The 27722-nt window shown below is 46.4% G+C and overlaps 1 long non-coding RNA gene across 1 annotated transcript; it reads left to right on the forward strand.

Annotated features, from left to right (window-relative positions):
* The first annotated feature begins 42 nt into the window (after positions 1 to 42).
* On the forward strand, positions 43 to 27457 carry LOC122164822. Its single transcript, XR_006170319.1, has 3 exons — positions 43 to 138; positions 7573 to 7715; positions 27306 to 27457. It is a non-coding gene; the product is annotated as an uncharacterized LOC122164822 (long non-coding RNA).
* Positions 27458 to 27722: the final 265 nt, after the last annotated feature.

Raw genomic sequence — 27722 nt, forward strand, 5'->3', positions numbered from 1 at the left:
GGGCTCTAGGGCGCCATGTTGAGGCGCGGCAGTTCCCCGCCCTTATCACCTGAGGGAAAAGAGTAGTGTGAAGTGAAGGGCTGCTGCCGTTTTGAGGTTCTCCTGACTTTCCAGTTGATCTGTAGCAAAGTGCATTCAGTGAGTTTCCTCAAATTCTTGTTTGATGACAATAAATGTGTGTTGATGCCATTTGCTTGTGCCAGCGGTCTACAGTGCTCATGCAAAACATTGTGTACTTTTTTTCCAAGTTTCTAGCTAAAATGTGATGTGAAATATAAATTGTGACCTAAATGTAGTATACAACAAAATGGGTAATGAACTGTGATCATCCCATCTCAGGAGTTCTTTCATCACCTTCCTTTTGTTTGTTACACTTGCATCTTGTTACAATACAGTTTGAAAGCAAATGCCTCTCAAAGGGCTACATTTTCTGTTTTTGTAGTCCTTGATAAAACCATGCAGGTTCTTCAGGTGCTGTCATCATCTCTTTAGTTTGTAGAATGGTTTACCAGATGAGAAAATTACTGGAAATCCCCCTCTGTGGTAGTTCTAAGTTCACAACTCCAAGACTTCTGAAGTAATCAGAATGAAGGCAGGGCTTCTGACCAGACTCCCTGTGCTCAATGCTAAGCAATGAAAACAGGGTCATCCCAGAAGATAACTATTGCTCTCTTGCTGAACTACGCTGTATAATGTCCTCTAGAAGCAGAGTGATTTTCAGCTTGTCCAAAAGCTTAGAAATAAGAGCCAAACAAAATAATTACTGCCATCCAGTCTGAGGATAATTTCCTTATGAGAAAAAGCAGTGTTGCTAAACACTGTAGAAATGTCACATTTTTAAGATTTTCTTTGTATAGAGAATTTTATCCTAATGAAAGGAGCTTGGCTGTAACAACCTGGCAGGAGAATTTATTCAATGTCTTAAATTAAACCCAGTTTCCTCTGTTTGTCTCATGTGAAGAGGAAAACTGTAAGGCTGACTATTTCGATGGGATAGAAACTGACGGTTGGAACGCAGTGCTGGCTCTCCATGGTAAAGATAAGAAAACAGGGCTGGGTGCTGTTCAAGAGCTTTACCATGTCATTTGACTGTCAGTGATGACATTTAAACAGCACTGTGGGTTTTGGTCTGACAGAGACAACCAACATGGTGATAGTTCAAGTAACATTGAACTCCACTTGCTTCTCTTGCCTGTAGATAAGTGCTGTCCGTTATAGTAATTTAAGTGACACATCTTTTAATGCAAAGAAGGAAAACAGTTGCTTTCATAAATAATTGTTTTTTTGTAGAGTAAATCCTCTCTATCTCCAAGATATTTTCTTTGCCTTCCGAGTGTTTTCTAGAACCACTAGCAATGCAGACCATTTTGTCCAAAGGAGACAAATAAAGTTGGTGCCAACTTGGGTTGAAGCCCATTGTCTCTTTCCAAGTTTGGAAATCTGACATATTTCTGATTTCTTACAGATAATTTCTGAATGTGCTTATTTCATCAAGCCCTCATATTTGGGGGTAAAATAAAAAATAATCCTGAATACTGTGTGTGTGTACAAAAGAAAATAAAATGACTTGCTTTCTGCAAGTAATTTCATCCATGGTCTGTGTTTTGTCAGCACTGCAGAGGGTGGTCCAGTTTAGATAGAAGCACACGTTTCTAAGGAATGGAATGGAATGGGATGTCACTGACCATTAAAGAACGAATGCTTTTCCTTTTGAATTAAAATTAAACCTGTGTTCACAAGTGGGGGGGAAGGAGGGGGGTTGGCAGAAGTAAAGAAGTAGCATATTTTAGATGAGAAATGTATGTCCTAATTGATTATGGCCTCTAAAGATTTTATGGCTCTGTTCTCAAAGAAATGGTATTCTGAACTCCTTTGGGACTAGACACTGTAGGTGTTCTATAAGCCTTTTTTTTTTTTTTTTTCATACAAATTTGTGTTCTGCTTTTTGTTATGTTTTGTTTCCAAACAGGAAAATGGAGCATGTTTGCTTTTTTCTTATTTGCTATAACACATTACTACTTTCTGCTTCCAGCAACAAAGCAACTTTTCTGGTCCTTTGGGCATTTTTTGATCCATTGGATGCTAATAGATGTGTATCTGCTCCAGAGCTTTACTTTGCAAATATCTTACGAAGGCTGAGGCTGTTCCAATGAAACAACATTAAAAGTCATAGAAATTGAGATGGAAAAAGCTACTAGGTCACACAGTTCCCACACAGGCCCCCCAGACCAGTACAGGTTTGTTTCCAATGGTACATTTTTGGTGCTTTCCAGAAGGGGTCACTGCAGGTCAGCATTCACTTCATCCAACCGCCTGTCTCCCTTCCCCATTGAAAAATTGGGAAACATTCTCGATCTGGTGATGACTATGTTGCAAAATGTCTAGAATTTTTGTGACAGCATGTAGGTTGATGCTGAGCGATCAGAAGCGGAATAAATTTGTTCAAGTGCAACAACTGGTCATCTAAGCTTTTAAATGAGGAAATTTAGTGAGCTCTTCAAAATGGCTTGTTAGCCACACATGCTTATTAATTGCTACAAATCCTCAGAGCTGGAGCCACCCAGCTGTAAGGAGTAAGACATTCACAGGTTTGTCTTTTCAGGTAGTTAATACTTAGAAATATCACATTTTATAGTTAGATAAAAATAGCTCAAATAATTCAAATGAAACTACTGATTGGAAAAAAAAAAACAAAAGGAAATAAAACTAATAAAAACAAACAATAACCCAGAAAACCCAAGAATCTACAAAAGTGCCCTCCTGCACACCCCCCCAACCCCAAGTGTAGGTAAAAGAAGGGAATAATAAACAGTCATGTTGCACCAAGACTTCAGTTCATCATTACTCAACCATTCAGAGCCACTGGGACACAAGGACCTCTCTGAAGATTGTCCAGTGTCGCAGCCTGTTGGAGATCAGAGGCTGCTGCAGGGTTCATCTCTTGCATGTGAACCAGGTGTCCTGCTTGAGAGTAGCCAAATGCTTGTCAGCCTGCAGAACCTATCCATTCCACAAATGAACAGCTAACCCCAACTTCTTGTATCCGTGTACTGGGAACTACCTTCTGAAACAGACTTGAGGAGGTAGGAGAGAATGATACTGGGACAGAAATTAATAATTTGAAGTGTGGGGTGGGATGAAAAGTTGGCTGGAAAGAAGGAAAAGCTGCAAAGAGAGCAGGAGTATAGAGCAAAGCGATGGTACTCTAGCAGGAAAATGAGCAACTCACTTGGAAATAACATGTTTATATTTTTAAGGTTTCTATCTTTTCCCAGTGGATATAGTTATTTTTCAAAGCAAAATAACCAAGTAATAATTTTATTATGTTTCCTTCCAATATTTCAGGCTTAGCGTAAACAAAAAAATCCACTGGGAAAATGAATCCAACTTCTTCTGCCAATATCGCTTCAGTTCTGTTTCTTCCACTACCTGCCTCTCTCCTTACATATTTTAGATGCTTCTATTCTCATACCCAGTATCTGTGGCATTACTATACCAGTTGAAATACGTTGGTGAAGACAGTTGTTAGAGGGAAAAGCCTTTAGGTTCAATGAAATTCACTTCTGATACAGAAATAGGAAGTTCTGAGATTTTCAGTGTTTAAAAAATATCAGTGGCTTTTGACATTTTGGGAATGTTCCATATAGGCAAGTAAGTCAAAACGATGGAAAATAACTGAGCTGCTTGCACTGAGATTTGATCTCTGGAAATTAATATTTGGGTTGCATGGAAGAATCAGAAGAAAAACTCTTTAACAACACCATAGACATCAGACCGGCAACAGTCCAAAGCTTTAATCTTTCCAGATGTTGTGTGGGCTTTTCTTTTGTTTTCCCCCAAGCCAGGTGAAGGAGAGCCTTCAGAAAAAGGCCATGAAAAATACTAAATCTGTTAAGGCAGGGTTGGCATAAAGACCAATATTAAGTCTTCAGATACCTGAAATGCAAGCAATCCTAATTTGTGTTAAGTGAAGACGGAAGGTTTATCAGGGCCTTAAAACAACGTTTGTGTCTTCAGACATTTCCAGACAGAGCCGTAACAAATGCTCAGTTTGATTTCAACAACAGACATGTTTGTACATGGTGAGGATGGGCAGTAGAAGACCAGGAGTTCTCCGGTGCATTCATCTGAGAGCAGCCCTGTAGCAGTCTTTCACTGGGGAGCCTTGAAAGCCTGGACCAGCTGTCTGCATCCGTGTTTTGCGCTGCTGGTTGTAGCATGTGCAGCCTTGACTCAGTTTCTCCCTTGTTGCGGCCAAAGCCCAAGGCTTACCAGATAGGCCTTGGAACAGTGTAGGCAAAACGAGTGATGCCCAAACTTTCAGCAAACTGATGTGTTGCTGTAGCACCTGCTTCACTGAGTGTCTACTGTGGGTATACGTATAGTCCGTGTTCCCAGCATGGGAGGGTCCACAAGCACAGGTTCTGACCACTCAGGTTAAAATTTACATGAAGCTGTGCTGGGCAGGCTCTGCAGCCTGTTTCAGTCAGGAGTCAAACACTTATGCTTTCTTTCTTTTTTTTTTCTTTTTTTCTTTTTTTTTTTTTTTTTTTGGTAAATATGAGTCAGGACTGAAATTGTTTGCAATAGAGAGTGCGAGCTGGATCTATATTTTGTGAGTGGAGGCTCTGCCAGAATGACAAACTTTGCAGTCCCCCTCTTGCTTTTCTTCCTGTTTTTAACTCCATGAGTTTGGAACGGGGGAAGCCCATGTTGTGCTCTGATCTTGGACCATGATGGGACGTGATGGAGAGATCTCCAGCAGGGTTTTCCTCTTATGGCTCCTCCAGCCAGATGGCTTCAATCTACTGACCAATTCTCTGTGCTTTGTGTGAGGTCTGCATGCAATTTAGATGGAGCCTGTTCTCAGCTAGTTTTGCCTTTTCTTTGCTCCCCCTCCCCCACATGCACGTAACATTCCCAACTGACCCTTTTTGTGCTCCCCTTTTTCTCTAGCCATTAAGGGAAATTATGCTGGCACCATATAACAAATATATCAGATGGATTTGCCTGAAAGCCCTTTACTTCTGGAGCCTTTCAGTCATCAAACTCCTCTGGGTATTTTTGAGAAGAGTGCTCATTTAGGCAACTATGCTGTTGATGTGGTTCTCAGGCTGGTATTTGTGATGCTGCTCTTTTCCAGCTGGTAAAAAGTTTAGAATGGGGCACCACTTGTCCACACCTATAGTTGCTGCTGCTCTGAGTCCTGACAGATTTGTCTTATCAAGTTAACTCAGTTGTCTGAATCTTTGCACTCTGCAGACCTAGAGAGAACATGTATATATATATATTTGTGTTTTCAGATACTGTTCAGCGTGACAAATCTCAAATATGACAAATAAAAGCAGACACTGCCCTTCACACTGCATTTTATGACTTACACTAAAACGACAGTGAGTAGCAGACAATAGCAGACAGTCTTTCACGAAGACAGAAAACAACAGAAGAATGATAATGACAAGACAGTAGGACATCTCTTGTTTGTTTTGTTTACACCATCAGCAAATTTGTTTCCTGGATTGGTTTGTTGGAAAAAAAGATCAGATGGGCTGAAGTGGAGTTTTAGGTGATGACTGTTGATCTATTAAAAACAGTTTTATTTCATCCCTAATCTGTTTTGCATTTTGTTGCACTGCAGTGCATTTTAGTGACCCTTACGTGAGTATCCAGGGGAATTTGTTGCTTTTGTTAATCAGTGGCTTGGAAGAGGGTTGAAAGCTGATGGAAAATAATAGCTGTCCTTTCTGCCAGTCAGGTGAAAACACAATATGCTCCCTGCATTTATGAGTTCTTAAAATGAATCACAGTCAGCTGGAAACTTAAGTGTTTAGAGACAACAAGAAGGGAAATTCCCCTGTGGAAGGAAGGGAATGGAGGTATTTCGGTGACACTGTTCACTTTACCAGGTACTTGGGACCATAGGGACTCATAAAGGCCTCTGTTATTTTGCTCAGCTTGAAGAGCTATTCCACTGATCTGGATTTCTGAAGTTATCACCAGGCAGGATTTCTCTTTGTATTGTGTTTTTATTTTATTTATCGGTTCTTTCAGGGAATGACATTCAGTGTGTGCTTGTATGAATGTTAATGACAAACAATTCCCTTTTTCATAGCTCAGTTATGGAAGAAAAGTCCCCTCCTTGACCCTGAAAATTCTTGTTTCTGGTATCCTGCAGACCTAGCATATAAACAAGAAGGACTCTGCCTTCTTTCCCCCAAAAAACATCAAAACAAAATGAAACTGTTAATTCTAATGTCACTGACCGAATCAGAGAAGAATATAAGCTTGGCATACAACGAGAAAGCTGAGACAATGCTTGGTAGAGATGAAAGTGAGATACTGATGGCCAGAGTTTAATTGGGTTTTCATAAAACATGCTGTTCTCCACAATTTGGCTAGCATCTGATAGCGTCTTTTTATGAGTCTGGCAAGTCAGTGAAGTTTCAAACCATTGGTTTGCAATTGGAAAAATGAAGCTGAGAGATATTCAGAAGAGCACTAGGCCTCTTTGTCTCTAATACTGAGAAGAAGCAATTCAGCTGTGAGGGAACGAGTGCCTCTTGCAGCCATACAAGTGCAGTTTAGCAGTAAATCAGCTCAGCTGCAGTCCTCACCACATGATATTCTTTAGTTGTCACTGGGGAGAATTCTGCTCATCTCCAGACAAGATTTTGCCTTGAGTTAATATTTATTTCCGTTTTTACAGATGTGCTGACCTGTGATGGATGGGGTGTGTTAACCTTCTTCTTTTTCACACCTGGTCCACACCTGTTTGGGATCTCATTCCCTGCCCTACTGGGCAGCAGCTCTTGAACTTTGCTGGGTCCTGGATCACAAGCCAACTGAGGGTGGTGAGCAACTTTGAAACGCTCATCCAGAGGGCTTTTTGTTTTTAAAGTCAGAGAGGTTGATAGGTTTTGTTTTGTTCTTGGGTGAATATTCATTCTCATGACAAAAACATTTCACAATAAGCTGTTCCCATTTGACAGCTCTTTGGCAGCACATGTGTGAAAAAAGTTTTTTTGTAGTCTCACTCCTAGTGGGCAAGAGTATTGCTGTTTCAAAAAGACATTGGACTTTCATTGCTCTCATTGATGGTTTACTCAAAGAAGTTATGGACTAAATATTCCTCAGAATCTAAACTCGCTAGGGAACATAAAAGCTGATCCCCTAGTGCACTGAAGAAACTTGTTCTTGTCATGCCTTTTCAGTTCTTTTTGGGTAGGAAGGGGACTTTGTTCTTCAGGGCTGTGGATTCAAGAGCATGAAATTCAATACAAAAATTTTGAGACAAAAAACAAATGGCATTGTTTAGAATCCTGTTATAGCATGTTTTTTTCATTTGCACTGCAGGGGATTTAAATAGTAGCATGTGAGCACTGGCCAAATTTAGTTTGGTCAAGAAAAAGAAAGACTGTGAGGAAATTTAGAGAGACCCAGCTAAGCTTACTGAAAAAGCATCTCAATGGCAAATGAAGTTCCTCGTAGAATGCTAAAAGTTAATGCATGCCTGGGAGAAAACTCATTTGCTCAGCCATCTTAAAGTGCTCTAATTGAATTCTTTCTCTTTAGGAAAAGAGTTGAGCATCACTGCTGACAGCTCAGCAAAAGCTCCAGAGAGTTTTTACAAGGATGACATGGATGTAGTGGAGAGAGTCCAGTAAAGGACCATGAAGATGATGAAGGATCTGAAACATCTCTCTTATGAGGAAGAAGTGAGTCAGATGGGACTGTTCAGCCTACTGTTCAGAAAAAAAAGGGCTCACGGGGAAATTTCATCGATGTATCAAAATTGAAATGTATAGAAATAGAAAAATAGAGTGTAAAGAGAACGGAGCCAGTCTCTTTTCAGTGGTCCCCACTGCCACGACAAGAGGCAATGAGCACAAACTGAAACATAGGAGGCTCCTTCTGAACATCAGGAAGTATTTTTTTGCTAACCGAATGAAGGTGGAGTCCCCTCCCTAGAGACGTTCAGAAACCATCTGGACACAGCCCTAGTTCAATTGCTGTAGGTGGCCCTTCTTGAGCAGGGAGGTTGGACTAGATATCCTCCAGAGATTCCTTCCAACCTCAACCGTCCTGTGATTACATGTGCTTACCAATTTTATTGAGAATGACAGAGCTGAGGTGTGATATGAGCACAGCACTGTGGCATTTTGAGTTATTAGTCAAGGATCAAAGTAAAGTGGTGGGCAAAATGTTTGGTTCCAGGACTGGAAGAGTAGAAAAGCTACAGGTCAGCATGAGGAACACCTGCAGAGTTTGTTATGGTGGAACCAGGAACAATAGGGAAAAGAGGGGACTTGCCAGACAGAAATGGGGGATGTTGCAGAGCTCAGTATTTGGAATAACTGGTCTGTTTAAGATTTTTCTTCCTTGGATGTCACTGTGTATCAATCTTTCCTGTATTCCTGCAGTTTCGCTTTAAGAATCTGAATCCCCCTGAGCAGTAGGTGATCTTGACTATAATGGGAGGAATAAGCTTGGGAAAGTTTTGTTAAAAGAGAACAGGTTATAAAAACAACCCTCTCTGCACGGCTTGAACCTGTCAGCATGACGCTGCCGACGACACGGCTGGAGGGGAATGTGGCAGCCTTGAAGCAGAGCAGCCTACACAGCCTGCAAGTGTTATGGCCCCAGTGTGGGCTTGGGGGAGGTGTGCCTGCCTTGCCAGGTGGGCCATGCATGGCAGTCATGCTTAAGTGGCCGTAAGCATTTAATCAAAGCGATCGCTTTGAATCTCCATTTTGCCAAGGGCTTGAGAAGGGCGGAGAAAGTGCATGTGATTCTGAAAGTGCTGCTGGGCTCATCTCCAAAGTGCAGTATGGTTCTGAGTGCCCTCTTCGGGACTATATTATCCGTCCTTTGCAAGAGAAATAGCTTTTTGTAAGGATAGTTCTGTATACAAGTGGCTGCAGCATGGGGTTGTGCTGATCTCCAGTTCTGGAAAACCAGAAAGAGGCCTTAGCAGATGAGGAAGCTTGTGTCACTGAGGCCTGGGATACCAGTCTGCCCAAGATCTCTTGATGATCTGTTCAGAGTCAGTAACCTTAGAGCAGAGATTGTGCTTCAAACATTCTCCTCCAGACAAACTGACCGTGTTGATTCATGTTGTCTTCCACTGGGGACAGACTCTTTAGTGGAGTTGGTTGTGGTGGGACAAGAGGGAATGATTTCAAACTAGAAGAGGGGTTATTTAGATTGGACATAAGGAATTCTTTTACAGTAAGGGTGGTGAGGCACTGGCACAAGTTGCCCAGAGATGTGGCTGGATGTCCTGTCCTTGGAGACATCCAGGATCAGGCTGCATGGGTCTCTGATCTATCTGTAGATGTCCCCGTTCATTGCAGAGGAGTCCATATGGTCCCTTCCAACTCAAACAATTCTGTGATTCTATGATCTTCTGAGATACTGCAGAGAACGAATCCCTGTCCTCGTCCTCAGAGCTGGGTATTTGTAGAATTTGGAGATGCAGGACACCTATGTTCAGTTTTGTGCTTTGCCAGATTTGTTGCATGACCTTGGTAAGCCATAAGCTTTTTTTCCAACATGTTTTTCTTTTGTTGATCAAATTATACATTTTTAGAAGCTAAAGTCAAAGTCCAACATAATAGCAAGAATAAGCTTTTGCATTTTGACCACTCATGAAGTATGGAGCACCTGCATACGATGTATGTGGCTCTGCTTGAGAAATAGTAGTGTAGAGTAGTTAGCAAATGATCGGAAGTATTGCTAGTTGGCACAGCCACCTGTTGGCAATATGGTCTGTACATCTAGTGGAGTCTTTTGCTGTACTGGGCACTGGTTATTGTCTCCTCTCTTCCCTGCATTTGTCTCTTCCCTTTGTTTATGCAGTGACAAAAAAAGAAGACAGTACAGGGTTGCACCAGTTTAAATGCATCTACGTGAGGCTTTGTGCTGGCACGGGTACATCAGCAGCCCTCTAGCCCTTGGCTGCATGAGCTTTGCAATGTGGGACAAACCTTAGCCTTTGAGTGCTTCAGGGATGTAACCAGTTATGGGGTGTAATTGTGCCTCTCTTCCCTGTTGGTGTGTATGAACACATTAAAATGAAACATTGCACAAGCAAGAGCGGAAAGGAGCAGTGACAAAATTTAACAGATACAGCAGCATTCAACCAAGATTTCCTAAGATGTTCACCCTACCATTCAGTCAAGATTTCATAACATGTTCAGCCTCTGTGTATGACTTGAAATGTGTGTCTAATAAATAGGAATGAGAATGTCCATGGGATGGAGAGTTCAACATTCCTCCAATTCTAAATATCCTTTGCTGGCTACCTATATTTATCTGTCGGGAAAGAAAATGTAAAACATCTGAGTTATGGAGAGTAACAAAAATTGATTAACCTTGTGCAGTAATTAATTGCTGCTAGTGTGTGAGGGTAGTTTTGGGACCAGTTTTCATCTTCAGTTTCCTGAATTGATATATCTGTCTGCTCACTTACCTGCCTACCTCTACTGGGCATGCACAAGGTGATGGTGAAGAATACAGACACTGAGTGAAATTTTGAGCTAGATTCTTACTGGCACATGAGCTCTGGCCTGGCACAAGCAGCTGGTGGAGATCATCGGAAGGCCATGCATTTTTGTAATATGGGACAGTCATAGTGTGAGTTAGAAGATGCTAAGGTCGATTTTTTCTCATGCTACTGGTGGATGAATTTGATGGACTCTTGATCTGATGAAAAATCAGATAATAGAATTCTACTGAAAGCACTGCAACTGTTGAGACATGTTTTCCACTATGAAAATCTCCAGTGTCCCTTTGCACCAGCAAATGCCCGGATGGCATGCGCTGAGTTTTGCAAAATGGCAGGGATGGAAAAAAGGCAGATGAGTGGTGTCTTGTCTCAGTGTCTCTTGCCACTTCCACTGGCCCAGAAATTTTTCCATACCATCTCACTCCCTGTCTTCTTCTAAATGGCAGAGAGAAACTGGACTGTAACTCACAATTCACGTAGTTGTTGTTTTTGTAGTATACAGTATACACTGTGACATAAACAGCAAATGCTCTGTAAAGGGCATTTTACCCTTCAACACAAAGATTTCAGTCTATACCCCAGTACAGCTCTGCCTCTGTCTTCTAATGGGAGGCCACAGCACGGGGAAACGCATCCTGGGAAGGCAGAACAACGGGGCGGGAATTAGTCAGATGCAGAGGCGAGTGACTCGATACTAATGGCCAGATAGGCTCTGACAGCCTCACACCAACGGGCCACTCTTCTCTACAGGGAGTTTACGAGGCCTTGGCTTGTGTGGCCACCTCCACTTACGAATGAAAATCAAAACCAGATTGGTGTACCCCTCCCAACAGCAGCTGCCTGTTTTTTTGCATAAATCGTGCTCCCTGCCCCTCTCCAGGGGAGCTCCATAAAATAAATGGATTCATTACATGCGGATTTCCTTTTCCTTCTTCTCTAGAGAAACAAAGAGCCTATTAGATACAATATGGAAATACACATATACATGCACAACTGTGCAGAGAACATGAAAATGTGCACGTGCACATGCAGTGCATAAGCTCCCTCATTCTCCCATCTCTCTCCCGTCTCAGTGCCATAAAATACTTGCAGAAAGCCCCTTCTTCTTTATGTGCACAGCTCTGCCAAACACACAGGCGTGCATTCATTCGTGCATTTCTGTAGCTGAAATTCTGAACTAGCAAGGACAGGAAAGCACAGGCAAGTTGCTTCCTCCCCGAAGGTGCGGGGCTGTGTATCTCGGCCAAAGCCTCCCATAGTGGCCAGCAGTGTTTTCACCAAGGAGCAGAAGGGTCCCGTCTTTTTCAGAGCTGGGCTCGCAATACAGTAACCAGAGAGCTGGGGAGGTGCCAGCTGGGTCCCTTAACTGCTGTAAAAGAGGGCGCTTTGTGTCTGAGTAGGCAGAAGGACAAAGGTAGCAAAACGGCTGGGAGGCCTTCATTCCTCTCATCTCCAGGTGGCGGCAATACTGGCATAGGAAAGAACTGGAAAGCACACCTTCCCTGGAAAGCTCTGCCTGTGTGCTGCACCACATGCAAATCTCACACACCTGTGCAGCAGGCTGAGGGACAGGCTGGAAACTCCTTGCCAAGCAGGTTACACAGTTAGGAGGTACCTACTTTCACCTTCCAGATGCTGCCATAAGATATTGGCTCCAGGACAAGACTGTGCAGAATGTGGGTATGTTGACACTGCACGCTAAAGCCAAGTCAGAGCCTAGGTTTGAGACTGACTTGCTTCCCCTGCAAACTGTTAATGCCTTCACCTTCAGGTCCAAATCCCTCTGACTTCAGCTGGGAATTCTCTGGGGCTCTGAAAGCCCAGCCTCGACAGTGTGCTGTGCTGTACAAACAGGAGGCAAATTACCGGAACTCTAGGAAACTGGGCATAATCTTTGCCAGGTTGTCTCCTGGTCACCCCCCACCCATCTGATCTAGGAGTCAAGAACAAAACAGAGGAGGAAAATGGGAGTTGCTGACTCTCCCTGGCACCAGGAGATGTTCTGCCTTGGGAAAAGGTAGGAGAAAGGCAGTAGGGCTGGGAGTTAAGGCTCAAGGAGGGGGGAAACCATGCTCCACAGTGACATTTGCTGGGTCGAAGTCCAGGCTATGCTGAGGATGTGTCTGAGTGTCTGAGCTGGAGCCAGCCCCAGCCAGATCTCCAGTTTGTGAGGGAAGGAACTGAACAACAAAGTCCTGTTTTCATTATCACTGTGGAGTCCATTTTAGCCCTCAAGAAGGAAGTGGTGATGGAAAGCTGGGAGGGCATAGGAGCAAGCTGTGAAGGGGCACCTGTTCAAATCTGAGGAGTATGGAAAAGTGATATTGCCAGCAGTTCAGATGCATGATACAGGACACAAATCTCTCAAATCACAAATGCCTCAAGAGCGTAAGAAGATGGTGGTGTTTTCATCAGACCTGGAATATTGGGCTTCGGGGTTACATTCAGGCTCCATTACTAGCTTTCTCTGTCTGCTTTGGAATGTAGCAACTTTCCAAAGTAGCAACATGTAAGTTGCATGTTTTTGTATAAAGTGAGTCCTTCAGCCAGAGCTTTAGGAACAACAGCCACTTAAGTAAGATGTCTGAGGAAGTCCAGTCCAGAAAGCTGGCAGCCTGGGGGAAGACAGACCCTACAAGTGAGGGATTCTGAGGAACTGCTGAGCAGAAACCCTGCAACTGAGAGAAGCTAGCAAGAACTGAGATGTCAGGGAGCTCAAAGCATTTCATATTGCCTCAAATTCAGTGTTTTAAGCCCCAGAATTCCAGACATCTTAAGCTGGACCATGAAAGTCTGTGATTTACTTTAAAGTTGGGAGCTTTTATGCTGCATTTTTTCTCCTTGCTTCTTGATTTCTGAGCCTTAAGGTTGCCTTTGAATCACATTATTTAGTTTTCCCCACAACGAAGAGGACTATGTAGAAAACGTGTTTTCACCTAATCATCTGTCATCGGGATCTGGAGCTTTAAGGAAAAACAGCAACAGCATAATGAGATCCACAACCCATCAGGAGCACTGTGCTACTTCAGATGGCTTTGCTTCACTGGGGTCTGCAAGAACTTTGTATACACAAGTATGGAGATTGCAATCTTGACACTGGAAACTCTGGAGCCGTGGAACGGCCAAGCTGGATGAGCCTCAAAATCCATTTATTCCAGGAACCTGTCTCTGATGTGCTGTTGTTCTGATGCTGTCTTTGATGCATTTGCCAAACGCTTCAAGGGAAGGTGCAAGATCTTTTCAGTAGGCAGATGTAACAGTCTTTTCCACACTTGAGCTCACTTTCTGGTTCTTAACCATTAGAGATGGGATTGAGACCAGCAATATGAAATTTAACTTATTTTCCAAATGTGCTGTTAGCTGTTGTTATTATGTTTCTTGTTTTTCTCCCTGTCCACATCTTGGCCTCCCAGCTTGTTGTGTTAAGGGTGGCTTAGTCCAATTGCATGCAATGTGAAGGAAATTGTTTACTTTGATGAGGTTTGAAGTGGTTTCTTCTTCATCTTGTGGAATATCAGTTTATCCTTTTGTGTTCAAGGGCAACAGCAACACTCAAGTTGTCTTTCCCTCTGCAGGTATTTCACGTGCTTGCATTAGGATGTCTTCTGCTTGCAAGAATGTGTGATGCTGGGTATTTGTCCCAGTGAAACTCCTTGCTTGAGGCTCCCATGAACTTTACATGCTTTGTTGTACAGATGCTGCTTCCCTCCAGTGTTTTTCCCTCCCCACATGTAAGCAACTGTGTTACCTGATAGCAGAGGCACTCAGCTGGGACTGAGACAGTCTCTGGTCTGTTCCTTGCTGTGAACTTTCGCAGCAGCATCTGCTTCTCTTTAGACTATAAACTGTGTGCACATTTGTGCCTGAAAATCACGATTTCAGCTGAAACCTCTACATTCTGTTGTAAAGCATGCAGTGATCTGTAGTAACTCACAGTGAACTACACTCTCATCTCACTGGTCGCTCTCATGCTCTGCTGTTCACAGGGTCGGATGTGCTCTGTGAATTGGGTGCTTTGGTGCCCTGGTGCCCGGGCTTGGTGGTGGGCTTGGCCCCACAGCACAGCAAGGCCGAGAGCTTGGAAGGGACTCAGACCTCCAATTCTTCATGGGAAAGCAGAGAGCACACCATTCTCTCTAGAAACAATCCTGTCTCTGTCTCCCTCCTTTGCTCCTTATCTCCATTGACATTTGTATGCAAATAGCATCAAAGGATCAGAGATGCGAGATAGACTGCCTGAATATTCAGGCAGTGCACTTCAGAGCAACCCATCACCAGCTCACAAGAGAGTGAGAGGGAGGGATAGATGCAGGGGATCAAGCCCTGACCCTTCTCTGACAGTCATCCCCCTCTTTCTTACACTTGAAGGCACTTGCTGCCGTTTGTTGAACCAATAGCTCCAACTGAATGGAAAATCCAGCTGGAGATTTGCCTGTGATATCTGACACTCGTAATTCATGGTATGTTGGCCAGTTCTGCAAAGTGGAGCGGGAGCACAAACAGCCCCTCATGGCTTGCCAGCCACGTGTGGGGTTCAGTAGTCACAGTGTGTGTGGGCTCCTCAGAGACGAGAAACCTCTCCAAGCAGTGATGTGACCGTGATGAGGGCGAAGGGTGGGAGCAGGGAGGAGGGAGGCTGTCCGCTTTGGATCCCAGGACAGGGGCAGGTGAGGTTTGGTACCTTGTGGATTTGCTCAGGCCCAGGAGCTGGTGGGGAATTGGATTTGAGGAGCTGAGCAGCTTACAGGGGAGCCACTATGCTGGAGGGAAGGAGGCAGGAAGATTTTGTCTGTGCTTGCGTGAGGCTTTTTCAACTTCCTTCTCACCACAATCTGCCTGTGGGGACAGGGACTGCAGCTGCCACCGCAGAGTTCAGCCAGGGGTTCCTCTCAGAGGACAGCTTGTGGCTTTGATCAACCATAGCCATGTGCCTCTTTCCCTGCGTGTTCCCTGGGCACAGAATCTGGCTGTGCAGACGTGGGGATGGACACCAGCTCTTCTGCACTTACAGCCCTGCCAAAGTAAGGGCTTGCTGTCATGGCAAGGAGAAGGATGCTGCCTGGCTCAGCTGCCACTGTCCTGATGTGGATGTCCAGTGTCAGCATGTTGATTCTGCTGCCCAGAGCACTCACGAGACCCTGCATGGGAAGAAATGAGCAAGGCCACCTTGGAAGAGCGTTGTCCTGGCTTTCAGGGAAGGCCAGTCAGGTTGTCAGGGGTGGGACAAGCACACAAGTTACCAAGGCAGCAGGAGGAGAGCATCTGCCAGCCTATTTTCTGTGCCTGGCTCAGTGGTGGAAGCAGAAGGATCCTTGGTGTGTCTGCCATTTCCTGGCAAATAACCTGTGTCCAGTCACTCCTTCCTCAGCAGCTGGGGCATACGGTAATAAAATCTATCTGTACTTCAGGAAGTGCTATCTTCAAGTTCCTCAGTTCCCTGAAGGAGAATGTAGTAGTGACAGGTGGGTAAAACTCAGGCTGCTTGCAGTCTGTGGAGACCATCAAAAAATCATAGAATGGCTTGGGTTGGAAGGGACCTCAAGGATCATCAAGATCCAACCCTCCTGCGGCTGGCAGGGCTGCCAACCTCCATATCTAATACTAGACCAGGATACCCAGGGTCTGGGCGGTGTGTTGACCTTGCCTGCTTAACATGTGTACTGTGCCATGGCTTTGCAGATCTCGTGAGAGCACACATGGGAAATCATTCCCTGATTGCCTTCTTTGGGCTACTGTGCCCATCTGCTCTGGTGTTTTCCAGATGATTGCAGGCTTGATGCCTTAGACCTTGGAGCCCTTATGGCTGGCCTTGTCTATGTGTAGGCACAAAGCCACATCTGGCTTGGTTTGAAGGCAGAACTTTTTCCCCAAATGGTAGTAGTCTGAAGGTAGAGTGAGATCTGGCAGCCTTTGCAGCCTGTTGAAAACCAGCCTTACAAAATATGAGTGAGGGAGCAAAATGCAACAATATAAGAGAAAGAGGAGGAAACCACCAATTAGGAGCAGCCCCTGAGGGGTTGCTTTCTCAGGAGCCAGGAGGCACACTGCCAGCAGGACTTTTGGAGTGGGACGGGGCAGGCTAAGAAGGCAGAGCTGGGGCAGCTTCTTTACCCAGAGCTGCTCTGTAGCTGGAAGGTCCTGCAGTGCTGGAGCTGTTGCCTCTGAGCAGAGCAATAAGAGGAGCTGGCAAAGGGGAAGAGCAGGAGTGCTGTGAAGGTGCACCCTTCCTTAGCCTGCAGCAACAAGCTAGCAGCTGGGAATTGCTTCCTTCAGAAAGCAGCTGGGTGTAGCTTGCAAAGCTCTTCTGGTAGCCAGGTTTCCCACAGGATGGCAGAAGTGTGAGTTTGAATGAGGTACCCCCTGCAAAACAAACCCACAGCTGGTGCCCAGCTCCAAAGGTGGCTTCTTATGTGCCAGAGGAGACTGCCCCACCAGCATGGGTCTGTAGAAAATAAGGGCACAAGGCCTGTGCTCCATTGTTGGTACTTCCTTACGACAGTCTGGGGAAACTCAGGGGTTATGCAGTTCCTGGCCTGTAGGGCTGTTGTTGCTGGCTGGGAGTCAGTGTTATTCTGCGTTACTAGTGGTGCAGTGTGGTTTGCAGAGGGCTTGTGCTCCTGATATGAAGTGCTGCTGAGGGCTGAACAGCCAGGATGTGGCTTGTGGACCGTGTACTTCCTGCTGAAGAGGAGTGGGTGTGCAATATAGCTTTTGTTTCATTCTGTCTTATTTTGCAGTCTTCCTGGAGATGCCCTTTTTTTAGGGCCATGCTTAGGCAATGGGTCCTCTGGAGAGGAAAAAGCAAAATACTTGCCTGTGCCCACTCAGTGACACATCTTGGGTGCTATTTATAGGGATTATCCAGGAGAACATTGTCAGTGTGTGGAGAAATCTGGGTTTGCAATGTAGATGGGCTGAAGTAGACCTGATCCTGTATGTCCACTAAATGGGCGGGTGATGCCTTCATTCACCCTTCATCCCAGTTGTCTCCTTCTTCCCTTGTTTTGTCACCAGCAATGGTGCTGCCCTCCATGGAACAGAACACTTGTTGCTCAGGCTGAGAAATGGCAAACAGCAGTGAAGGTGCTCGCAGCTGGATGGGGAGACTGGTGTTAGCCACCGGGTTTGGCTGGATGGTGGAAACCCATGGCCAAGACATTCCTTGGAAGGAAGGGGCAAGATCCCTCTCATCTGACAGCTGCCTGCATTTAGATGGTTCTAAATTACTCATACTAGTGCTTCCAGCAGCCCAAAGCACCTGAAATTAGCTTCTTTTTAGGGTTGCCAATGGGAACTTGGGTGATTTAGGTCCCACTGTTTTCTCAGCAATGAGGTGACTCACTGACTGCCTAGCTGATGTACTGCAGAGTGCCATTACAAGGGTAGTCAACTCCAATCACAAGAGATGTTGAATAAGCTCACAATGTCCTTGTAATGGCACTCTGCAGGAGCTCAATTCTTTGCTTCAGCTCTTTAACAACTGGATTTATCATAGAATCACCAAGGTTGGAAAAGACCTCTAAGGTCATCTTGTCGGACTGTCAACCTTCCACAAATATTTCCCCATTAAACCATGTTTTTCAGTACAAAATCTAAATGTTTCTTGAACACCTCTAGGGATGGTGACTCCACTGCTTCCCTAGGCAGCCCATTCCGGCACCTGACCACTCTTACAGAGAAGAAATTTTTCCTAACATCCAGCCTGAACCCTCCCTGGCACAACTTGAGGCCATTCCCTCTATATAAGTTCCAGCTGTCCTCACTTAGCCTTGTGAGTGAAAGAGCGCCTGAGATGTGCCAGGCAATGAGAGCTGCAGCAATACTGAGCACGGTGGCTGCCCAGAACACTGTGGGTAATGTGGCACAGAGCATTTTGAAGATACTCTAAGTGAGAATTGTCTAAATGTTTGCTTGGCTTGTTGCAGGGACCAAGGTTTCTGTCTCTGGCATCCTGGACATTTTCCTCATCCTTCACATTGCTGTATAGAGTTGCTCTCTCTCTGCCCAAGAGACATGTAGTGTAAGTGATTCAGTATGTTTTAGGCAAGGGATTTGAGCACGGGTCTCATTCTGTCAGAGGAACCGTGGCAGTGTAATGAATGAGGCTCTCTAATCCATTTGATGCAGATCTCGAATCTGGGTCTCCCCCCATCCCTTGAGTATCTAACTTTGATCCATATGATCTGTTAGCATTGGAAAGTTTCCACAGAAAGGTTCATTTCCAGTAAGTTGATTTTTTTCATTATGGGGGGAAAAAACTTACTGAGAAATACCGGATCAGATCCAGTAGAGACATCTCAGCCTCTTTCCAGAACACAGTCTGCACTAGAAATCATCTTGCACCAGCTGCATCTCATAGATAGAAACCAGAAAGTTATCATTTTGCCTACGAGTATATGCAAGAGAAAAGCCATATAGGAGCCTTAGTTTGATACACTAGGTAACAGAAATCAGACTGTGTAATATTTTCTCCCTGACTATCCATGGATAACAGTAAAAATATGATGAAAAGGGAAACAAGAAATGAATAGATGCTAGAAGGATATCTTCAGAGTCATTTAAGTACAAGGCAGAAAATTCTGGTGACCGAAGAGTTGGCATTTTCCCTTGCTGAATCCAATGGCACATGTTAGTTCCAGGAGAAATTCTTCTATGTTTCTGGAAGGATGCTTCTTGTGACACACAGTCTATTTTATAGATCCTGGGGGCTGCAACTGCTAGGTTGTAATTATATTAATTAACAATAGCAACCTTTATTCCTCTTCTTTCAATCCTTTTTAGAGTGGCATTCTGTTGTGCTTGTGTAGCTGTTCCTCTTCCTCTTCCTCTCCCCTTCCCCTCTCCCCTTCTCTTGCCATGTGCCTGCATGTCCCACTTGCCCACCGCCTGGGTACATCTGGAGAAGCACAGCTGCATCCCCAATCGAAAATACTGCTGTGGTTCATTGAAGGTGTTTCAGCATCAGACAAAACCTTATATTTAATAGCCAATTCAACAAAAAGGCAGTCCTCTAGGTGGAGGTCACATTGAATCTCTCTTTGCCTTTAGCAGAAACAGCTAAAGCATTTCCAGTTGGTTGCCCAATTAGCCCAGGCGTCTTGCGACAGATCTGCTGAAATTGCGTGCAAAGCTGCAGTTACGGTTGTTGCACCGGTGAGCTAAAGAGGGCACTTGAGGCTTTTAAGCAGCTATGACACAGTCCTGAGAAACAACTAACATATGGAAACCATGCAGACCATCCCTGGCCTGCTGGCTGTTGAGGGCCTCATCCCAACCGCCTCTGCCAAACCTGGCCGTAGGAATGATGTCAGCGAGTCACTCTACGGGGTTTTGGAGAGCAGTGCAATGCACCCAGTGAAGTCAGTGATGACATTTCTAGTCCTGGGGAGTTACATGATCATGGATAACCCCCACTCCTATTCTTTTGGACATGAATCTGGCAGCAGGACCCTTGAAGTCATGACTTCGAGCTCCCTCAAGTACAACTCATTATATCTGGGAACAGAGCCAAGGGGGATCGAAGGAGATTTCAACTGGTGTGAATCCCAGCTGCATGTCTGCTTAGCAACACAAATTTTCATAAATATGTTTTCCATGCCTCTTCTCTCTCAGAAAAGCCCCCTTGCACTGTCAGTAGGATGTGGTTGTAGGCAAAGGTGTGCGTGTATAAGCCAGCATGCATTCTTGTAAGTGTGTCTCTGAGGGCTGCAGTAACAAATTTTTGTTGTTATTGTTGCATGCAGAGCCCCATCTGGGAGCTAAGACCTCCTGCTGGACCACTGACCCACTGTGCCTGAGACAGTTGTTGAAATGTGGAAGCTATCAGCCACAGGTCTCTGCTTGTTGCCTTCCAGATGCTGCTCCTCACAACAGCAGTGGAAGCTGCAGTTGCAGTGGGCACTGTAGCAGGTGTGCAATGAGGATCTTCTCATTTCCTAAGAAGTCACCCAGTGCCTGATGCCCTCTATCTGCATGTGCTGAGGAGTTGTGCTGCCACATGTAAATGCTAAATGGTGAAGACCTGAGAGCAGATAGAGCTTTGAGGGCAAAAACACTCAAACCACACATGTTGGAGGTAACGTTATCGTAGATTCAGTTTGAATCAAAGGTTTTTCCTGCATCTATCTGAGATGTATCTGACCTCAGATCCATCTAGAGCTGGATATGAGCTGAGGATCCTGTGTCCTTTCTTTTAAGGGCCAGTGTATATGAATGAAGCCAGACTTGTTTTTTGCTCTGTCCCAAGACACTTCCACAGCCTGTTCTGGATGAATGGGTGGAATAAGATCTATTCCAAAGAGTGAAGCAAAGGACAGGAGCAGGACTCCAGGAATTCCTTCCCAGATCTGGGAGAGGAATTGACCTGATGTATAACAGCAAGCCCCAGGGGCAGGACTCTTGGAATCTTGTCCTAACAGTGGTAGTGGGGTGAATTTGGGTTCATAGGAGAAATTGGGATTCATAGGCTTTAGCCCTATCCATAACAGAGTTATCTGGAGTTTCTGATTGTGGAGGCAGAGAACGTGGGTCTGGACTTATCAGTGTTATGGTCAAACCACCCAGAATCTTTGTTTGACTTCGATTCTGATCTGAGTTCATTCAGCTTTTGTCTGAGGCCAGATCTGAGCCCACTCCTTTCCCTTTGAAATCGTTTTCCGCTGTTGGCATAAATGGGAAAAAAATGACTTCATCTTACATCCCTGAGTAAACAGATCCCACTCCATCCCCAGAAACTGAAAGCTGAGGATTCATGTTCCTCAGAACCACAGCAGATGAATCAGAGCTGGACTTTCCTTGTTTCTGAGGCTGACAGGGGAAAGAGAGTTGCAACAGGACAGCAGACAAGAGGAAGCAGAGTCAGAAGCTGGAGCCTGTGTGCTCGACAGGAGTGCAGCTGAGGAGGAGGGAGACCTCCAGCTCTGTGCCTCCAGATAGCTCAGCTGTTGAGTCAGCTGGGTCTGGGGCTTCGTGAAACAGCAAGGGGGCAAGGGTGAGCAAAAGCTGAGAGCGTGCGTGTGTGAGAAAAAATGTTTCACCTCTGGTGTGTGGCCAAAAGAGCGGCTATGTTACTGTGGCCCGTGGAGACACACTTATAAGAACGCATGCTGGCTCGCACACGTACACCCTTGCTCACAACCACATCCCAATGACAGTGCTTGGGGGCTTCTCTGAGAGGCCAGACATGGTTTGTGCGGGTCCCTGCTAATGACCAACATCTGGCAAGATGGCTGGAGTGGAAAGCCAGCTGGGGCCAGTGAGCCCTTTCCTTTGTTAGGAGTGAAGGGGAGGGTTGGATCAGACAGGCTGGAGAGGACTCCTCTAAAAGCAGCCTGCTAACACTCCTGATTCCTCTGCAGAGAGCAGTAGTTGAGCTTCTGCTTTTATGTTTGTGCCATAAAGAGTTGCTGAAAGACAATAGCACAAAGCCCCCAAACCAGAGGTTCCTGGCTGTACCATACCGTAATGTTCAAGCAAGTTTTGCCAGCCCAACTTGGCTTTGCCTAGAGGCATTAGTGTATATATGGGAGCACAGATATCCTTGACAGATGTTGTTAGGGAGGACTGCTAGGATGATGAGGGGATTTCTGAAAATGTATGTGGGCTGTTTACAGATTTGGGCACCACACCCTGCCTCACCCCTAGAGGTTATCTGCGGAGGGTGAGAAGCTCGCACCTCATGAAGGATGGACTATGCTGGTCCTCTGTGTTGGAGCTCCAGGCAGCAGGAAGCCTCCCACATGTCTCAGCCTGCCTGAGCCCAGGCTGCATCTGCCCTGAGAGAGCTCTCAGCAAACATGCCAAAGGCTTTCTGGGCATCAGAGCAGTGGTATTATCCAGCCTCGCTGTTATCGTAACCTTCTTCTTGGGAGTACAGGTCGGAGGGATCAGAGAGGGAGAAAGAGATAAAGATTGAGGGTATGGAAGGGTAGAGGAAAGACAAGGGGTCTTATACAAACTAAGTAGAGATTTTTATTAATGTTGTTTCTGCAGTGCAGAGCTTTGGGAATTTGATATCCTTCCACTCTCTTGTCGTCTCACCATCATTCACCTGTACTGTAAGGCGTGGGGCAGTGAGTGCTGCAGGGAACATAGGAGTTCCTCTCCCCAGCCCTGCATTCAAACCAAAGCTCTCTTCCACCTGGGTTCAGTGGGGCTGAGCTCTGCTCTGGCTCTCTGGCTTCCAGGTTGAATGTGGGACCACAGAGGAAGGCTGAGGTTACAGTGTGGCCATGTACCTAATTATTCTCCCGGATCTGCGTATACATGGCATACCATCACCAGACACTGTCCACACATCCCACTTGCTCACCACTGACTCAGAAGAGACTGGAAAAAACAGTCCCACTCTGATGCTGTGATGAAGATGTAAATGCTCTCTAGTAAAACTAAGAGTAGCATATGTGAGTAACCAGTTGGGACATACGGTGTGTGACACTGCTGGGCTGATGGTTGGCATGTTTACTGGATGACTACGTCAAGCTGAGCAGAGAATGATTCGGGGAAGACCTTCATGACATCTTTGAGGTTATTTTGAGATGATATTCATTAGTTCTGGGGAGGCTGGCTTGACCTCCCTCCTCCTCCTTTCAAGCTCATCAGACAAGCATTGGGCAATCAAAGTCATAAATCCCAGGTACTGAGGAAACGGGGTAACTCTTGTTAAAAAAAAAAAGACACTTCTACTAAGAAGAAAGGAATTCATCCTACTGTGTGTTCAGTGGGGAGCACTCTTTGAAGTGTCATGGTCTGGGGGACCATGACATGGTTGTGAGCGAGCTGGTGGTGACCAGGGATCAGGCAAAGCCTTGCCACCATCCCCCCTCCTCACCTGTACTCCTGTGGGATCTGTATGGGCACTAAGCCCTGCTGAGAAGGGACCCTCTCAAGGGCCCTGCCTTTGGGGAACCATCCACATCCCACCTGAAAGGCTAGGAGGGAAGCCCTGAGCCCTTGTTCAGAGCCAGAGGGGTAGCCTGTGCAGCACACATGGGCTGGTAATTCCTCTCCTTTGGGATGCTCAGAATGCTGTCAGTGCTGCCATTTGTGTGCAGGTGGGTCACAGATGTGCTACAGTGGATCACATTCACAATGTGATTGTGTATTTGCTGGCCCTTCAAGAGAGAGTCTACAGTGATCTAAGCTCAGGCAAGAAACTGAGGCTATTCTGTGCTATGTGCCCTTTCTTCAAGGGCCCACCCTTCGAAGGAGTTAGTGGTGGGTTGGCCGTGGGATCAGCAGATTTTTTGCACCTTTATATCTCACTCCTTTTGCACTCGCATGATTTGCTTGAGGGCCAGACAGCAAGGGAGAGTTTCTGATCTCCTGATGTGTCGGACAGGGAGCACTGGAGAGGAAGAACCTCAACCTGGTTAATAAATGGATCCCAGCCATGTTCTTGTAAGCTGTGGTGGAAATTTGTTTCTTTTGGATTGAGTAGCGAGGGGCCTATAGGATGTAACTAGGATCTTATTCTGTGACTACGGCTGCTGTGCTGATGTCCTCTTTCCTTGACCTTGAATGGACAAAGGAGTGGAGGAAGGACCTTGGTGAAGGGAATGGGTAGGGAGTTATGGGGACTTCTTCACCCAGGTTGTGCACCTTCTTCCTGACCACTGAGCCCCATTTCATTGTTTGTATTTCTCTGCTGTGAAATGCAGGTCCCAGTACGCTGAGTGTTTGGGCTGCAAGGTGCTCCAAGAAGCTTCAAGATGTATGAGAACCTGAATGTTAAGTCCAGAGCAGGCCTCCATCTGGGGGACACTGCAAGTCAGACCCATACGGGAATTTGACATTTAAACTGTTAGTGAAGCTAATTCTCTTACTTCTGAGCACTGTGGCATCTTGTCAGCTCAGGTCTGCTGCTGTAGAACAAATGCAGCTAAGCCTGGGTCATGCTTCAGTGAAGTAGCAGACAGAAGCACTGAAGCCTACAGAGACCAAGTGAATCTTAGAAGCGCATGAGTTCTGTGAGGACTGTGAAACTACAGCAAAAGACATGTTTCCAGGTCAGCTCCTGATCCTCCTGTTCTGTTGCTGAGCAGTAGGCTGCTGGGAGATATGTGGGACAGAAGCCTCCAGGAAGAGCAAGCTCCTGAGCGGGATCAAAGAGCTGATGGTGGGACCTAGGGATTAACCTTACTGGATTGTTTTGGCCTTAAGAGATCCTGGTCCTTCCTGAACACTCAGACCCAGGCAGTGACAAGTGAGAGAACAGGGGCCTGGGAGAGGAAGAAATGGTGTAAGGAGACATGGATGGTTCAGTTGGGGTTGGGATGAGCCAGTGCCAGTATTTCTTCCCACCAGGTTATTACTTAGCAAAAGCAATGGCTAAAACATGAGCCTCCCACTGTGGCCTCTCAGACTTGGCCAGGGGATGTGCCAGGAGCATTTATAGCCTGAAAGCCCTGGCAACAACGGTTGTCTGCATCATGGATGGGTGTTCAGGTGCGTGACTGAGTAGGGCTGAATCTGGCTCCCAAGCGTAAAAGTTGGTTTAATGCCCTCTCCACAGGTTATTAGCTTGCTGCAGGGTCAAGCTGGCGTGTCGGGCTCGGGGAGCCTTGCTGAGAGCACTCATGTGAGCAGGAGCTTGAGTTTAACTCTGCAGGTGGCAAGAGCATGCTGAAGAGCTGAAACGCGATGTCTGGCGAGACAGCCCCATTCCTGACTCCAAAAGTGGCTGTGGCTTTCTGCCTGCCCAAAAGGATCTGTGTCTGCACCAATGAGGGGGGCGGAGCACGGGGGTTGTGGTGATCCTATTCCTTGCGCCTCCAAAGGAGAGGGTGAGACCAGCAGGGGCTTCCCCTGCATCCCGTCGTGATGCAGACAGGCTCCCCAGCTGCAGCCTGGGCTGGATGCCATGCTGGTGAGGATGCTCTGAGTCACGGGGTGTCTGCACGCTGCACAGTCCGGCCCCGCACGGCAAGCGGTGCGCCTGCAAGCCCTCATCACAGACTGCACGTAAACGGCCCCTCCGGCTGTCTGTCCTCTGCGTCATGGGGGTCAGGTTCCTGTGGTGGGATTTCCTTGTGCAGGGCACAGGAGTTTGCACGCAGAGAAACTTCTCTGCAGCTGGAAATAGTCTCTGAGACGTGCTAAGATGAGCCAGAATGAGTCACGGAGGTGCACTGAGCCCCTGCTTCTCTCACTGGTGGTCACCTTGATCTTCCCCATCTCCAACCTTGGCTGCTAGCACTGCTAACATAGCTATGGGCTTAGGAAGCACACAGTGGTAACCACAGCAGGGGGCTGGTAGAGCAGCCATTCTTCTAGAATGTCCCTGAGCAGGTGGGGAGTCCCTGGGGTGTTTTGCTGCATTTTGAGGGCTGGTCGCTGTAGTGAGCACATGGACAGATGTCCTGGGTTGCTGCTCCCTGCATGCGGTGTATCTTATCTGCAGCACCCAACAATCGTGGCAGCTGCCTGGGCTGCAGGTAAGACATTGGAGAAACATGGAACTGTATGCGTTTGGCCATCTGAGTGAGCACAGGGAGGGTGCCTCTCACTCCAAGCGAGTGGGAGGGCCAAGTACTTTGGCAATGGCCACGTGTGGATGCCAAACAAGCAGCCAGCAGAAAGGCAAATATTTTGGCTTCCCCAACACATCTGTTTAGAAGCAGCTCAACCCCAATTTTAAACAAAATGGGGAAGAAAAGACTTTAATTGAAGACATGTCCCTCAGAATGCAAGCTCTTGGCTGGGGCCCAGCGTTGGCAGCCCTGTTGGGAGATTGTGTGTCACACAGATGAGGCTATAGCACAGGCTCTGATGCAAGCACTCTGTTCTGCTTTTGAGCTGATCGCACGTGCCCTGTAGAAGCAGAGGGAGGCTCTGCATAGGTACAGTGCTGTCATGCAGTACATACACTTCCATCATCACTCCTCCCCATCACCCCGCCTGCCTTTTGGCAAAGCAGCATCCTTTTGCTTGGGATGTAGAGCTCCATCTCAGCGGTTGATAGCTTCTGTCCTATTCTTTCTTCATTTTTCAAGGGAAGGATTCAACCCCAGGGATCCTGAAATGGATCAGTTGTTTTCCCAGCAGTCCCTGGCTCTGTGTGTGGGACTGAGATTATCAGATTGGGAGCAGCTGATCCCAATGAGTTGACAAACCCATTAAGAATCAGTGACAGCTTAGACACTGCTTTCTTGGTAGACTCTTTTGTCTGGCTTCAGCCTTTGTCAAATCTCTCCTATACCCAGAGGCAAAGCTGTAGAAATAGCTTCAGGTGAGAAATGTGTGTAAGTAATAGAAACAGGAGGTTCTCTGAGCTGTTTCCTGGTGTTTCCCATCTGTTTCCTGGTGAGCTCTGCAGCCCTTCCTGAGCTCAGTGGTATTGCAAATGTTTAAGTTAAACTCAGGGTAAGGGACGCCTAAGCTGTGGTCGTGACAAGGTTTGTGTCTTCTCTGTCCCTTAGGGGAAGAACTGGGAGCCCAGCAACCCCCAGGACCTCCTGTGCTGCTGCACCCAGCAGAGGGTAGATCTCCCAGGGACGGGTCCTGGCTTCCCAGTGGGGTCCCCCTGGCGTATCACTAGGGCTGCCCTGGTGTTAGGCAGAGGAGTATTCCCTCAGATGCCCTACCCGTGCTGGGGCTGGCTGCGCTCTAGCAGGAAGAGAAGCGATAGTTAACTGCTGCGCCCTCGTTGTTTTTGCATGGCCTCCTCTGCTGTACGCTGCCGGCGTCCAGGATGTAATAAGCGTTAATGCTGGCTTCCCAGGCGGAGATGATGGGGGCAGGGAGTGTCTCGGAGGAAACCCTCAGCTCATGTCAATCAGTGTAACTTTTTATTTTACAGATCACGCTGCACAGCGCTTCCAAGTATGAACAAATCTAAATGAAGACAGCTGGCAGAGGCTCTCGTCATCTAACTCCTTCCAGATGTGTACTTGTATGCCGCAGTTCCTGACTGGTGACACCTCCGATGGAATCCTTGGGGACATGGCGGTGATGGGGTAGGAGAAGGGCGTGCCAGAAAGCTGGTGGCGTGCTGGCATCATCTCCTCTGATGTCCTGTGGAATTCCTGCTTAGGGGAGACCTCATCATCCCTCCTGGGGTCAGCAGGTCTCAGTGGGTTGTGCAGGAATTGCCCTGCGGAGCACCCGGGCATCTCTCTTTGCATACAGCTACTTAATGCAGAGTAGAGTCCTGTGGATATAGCTGCTTTGTGGCCTGGAATCCAGACAACCACACTTAGGATGGTGCTGGAGTGAA

This window comes from Centrocercus urophasianus, unplaced genomic scaffold, assembly GCF_019232065.1.
Source record: "Centrocercus urophasianus isolate 14NV4802_14NV808 unplaced genomic scaffold, USGS_Curo_1.0 seq_10, whole genome shotgun sequence".
In the NCBI taxonomy this organism is placed as follows: Eukaryota; Metazoa; Chordata; class Aves; order Galliformes; family Phasianidae; genus Centrocercus; species Centrocercus urophasianus.